Raw genomic sequence first — 2,872 nt, forward strand, 5'->3', positions numbered from 1 at the left:
TCGACTCAAAGAAAGAGACGAATATACCTTGTATTGAATGATGCACTCCTCCTTTGAAGGCCCACTGTCTTCATCTTTAGAATCTGAAGATGTATCAGAAACATTAGTAGCACCATTAGTATCTTTTGCTTATCTTTACTATTATCTGCTTGCATGCCCTTAGAGGTAGATTCAATTGCTTTTGAACCATTTGATTNAGATCCTGTTTGTACTGATGGCACAGGAATAGAAGAGGAAGTAACAAGTGTTCCTGAATCCTGCAATTTCTTCTTGATCAAATCCAAAGCCGATGATGGGCTCTGTAGATTAGAGGGTTTAAGAGCTCCANNATCANGACCACCAGTATTAATAGNAGGAGCATTCAGAGTAACCATTCCAGACCCTCTATCACACAATACATTAGTATTTGGAACTGACATTAACTGATCTTTTGTAACATCACCATCTTGTTTCTTTTTCAATTCAGACACCTCATTTGGAATTTGCCAGCAGCTAGTTTAACATAGAACAAAATGATAAAAATAAGTAATTTATAAAGCTTAAGCTATTAGATGGATTTTCACAGTAATGTAAATAAAAATTTCTAACACACGNTAAAGGCAACATTATGGTTAGAATGTAACTTGGTAGTTCATCCCAGAAAGACAGAAGGAGACTGGCAGGGAAACAAGACAAACTGAGACAATAAAGTTGATTAGTTTGAGAATATAGGAACCATACCTTGGTTNGATTGTTGTAGTAATATTTTTTTCCATCACTAGTAGAGACCGACAGCCAATCAGTACCAGGCAAATCCATCCTATTACAATAAAAAAATAATAAAAGTTGAAAAGATAAGATTGTAAATCTTTTATAAACAGCATGCAAATAGCATTGTGACAACAACTTAGAAGAAATTAAAAATTTAAATGGATACATAAAGGTCACCCAATCCATTAACAAAGAATCTCACAATACTCCTAGCACTATAGCCAGAAACCATATGCAATTTAACTTTTGGCAATCGTGATTTCTTTGCAATCTAACAGTATTGTTACAGAAAATTCCTCTGAATCAGATTAATTTGTCTATAGAACCCTTCCAACCAATAAATCCATATTTATATATAAGGCATGAAACTTTCTTAGGAGCGTTGGATGCAATATATTCAATTCTTAGGACCAAATATAATTGTATGGTCATAATCACATTTACCCTATGGATGCAGAGAAAGAAACAATGAAAAACATTGAAATTTTTNATTTGATTGAAGAGAATAAAAAATGGGAGAAGGGGTAGTGGTATTATTAACCTGTTTGATGATATATATGTAGGAAAAGGAGAATAAAACAGAATAAAAGTAGCAGAGGAATCACTCANAACTTGACCTTATTAGTTGCATCATTCCATTATTTAATATCACTATTACTATTTAACCTTGTGTGTATCACTACTAACATTGTACATTTGTCTGCAAAGGAACCATGTTTTCTTCTTCTCTTTAGAGTAATAGGCCAAAGCAAAAGAAAAAAGCATTAATCAATAACACCCTCCATATCTTGTGAGTAAGCGACAATAGCAATCATAAACGGTANCACCCTTTCCAAATCCCANAAAATTTAAAACAAAGCCTATTTTCCTAAAACAAACATGTATGATGATGATGACTTTTGAGTTCTGTCATGATGAAAATTCAGAAATGGTTAAGGTTGGAAAATTCAGAGCATGAAACAAGTGTTACTGAAAAACCACTAGTANTGCCCATACACAATATCAGCATCACNAATAATATCTTGGATATTCCANCACATACAGATAAACCAAAACATAAAAAATACCTCTATGAGTTGTAAGAGTTGTTCCCTGGTAGCACACGCCCCTCAAGAGAACTTGTTTAATCGATGCAAAACNGTGAGGGAACCATAGAACCTTAGAATGGACCGATTGATCGGTGAAAAAGAGGTTTTANACGGTGGAAAGGGACTATAATTGGTAGAATGTGATTATAATCGGTGGAAGATGAGGAAATGAGGAAATGCAGAAGAAACCCTAACCTGAAAGTGAGGAAGATGCTCTGNGATGGTGAAGGATGAGCTCTCGAGCCACTGAAAGTGAGGAAGACGACGTTGAGAAATGTTCTCTGATGTGCGAAGACGCTGAGAAGTGCTGCTTCTGAGACTTCTGATTCTGAGAAATGTGTGAAAGTTACAGTGAATGAGAAAGGCACGGTGAATGAGAAAGGAAAGCAACTTGAAACGAGAAGAAGAACTCTACCCAACCACCTCAACACGAGTGAACCGACAATGGAGATGAAGTTTTGCGCAAAAAATAAAAAGTATGGCGGGAAAAACAAACTAAATAGGTAAAATAATCTATACCTCTTGTAATATTTAAGAGGTGTAAATCAATAATTTATACCTCCTTCAATATTAATAGGTATAAAAAAGTTTTTTATATCTATTTTTTATTGTAACTGGTGTAAAAAAAAAAATTATATTTATGAAACTGCCACCGCATGACTTTCTATAGCTACTAAATTTTAATAGGTATAAAAAATGGGTATAAAATGTATATTTTGCACTGGTGAACTACACAAAAAATAAATTGTGGATTAGGGTTCACAAAACACAAAAAGAATAAATAACGCCAAAGAGACCTAAAAGGCTAAAGAGAGCGAAAGAGAAGCCAGACAATGCGAAAGAGAGCGAAAAGCTGAAACAGAACCACAATGCCAAAGAGACCCAAAATGCGAAATGCGAAAGAGAGCTTACCTCAACAAAGTGATTGCGAAAGAGCTCTTTTTTTGGTTGAGATGAGGCCTTTGGATGAGAGGAAAGCCGAATTGAGAAAGCAAGGGATTGGAGAGATGAAATCGAATGGGAGAGACGAAAAT

The 2,872-nt window shown here is 34.9% G+C and overlaps 1 long non-coding RNA gene across 2 annotated transcripts; it reads right to left on the reverse strand.

Moving 5' to 3' along the window:
• Positions 1 to 329: 329 nt before the first annotated feature.
• On the reverse strand, positions 330 to 2,429 carry LOC111242532. Of its 2 annotated transcripts, XR_002669672.1 has the most exons (4): positions 2,034 to 2,429; positions 1,818 to 1,908; positions 721 to 799; positions 330 to 492 (listed from the first exon to the last, which is right to left on the reverse strand). It is a non-coding gene; the product is annotated as an uncharacterized LOC111242532 (long non-coding RNA). The 2 variants fall into 2 exon arrangements; XR_002669671.1 differs by having other exon boundaries at positions 1,818 to 2,429.
• Between the last annotated feature and the right edge of the window lie 443 nt (positions 2,430 to 2,872).

Source organism: Vigna radiata, chromosome 9 (genome assembly GCF_000741045.1).
Source record: "Vigna radiata var. radiata cultivar VC1973A chromosome 9, Vradiata_ver6, whole genome shotgun sequence".
NCBI lineage: Eukaryota > Viridiplantae > Streptophyta > Magnoliopsida > Fabales > Fabaceae > Vigna > Vigna radiata.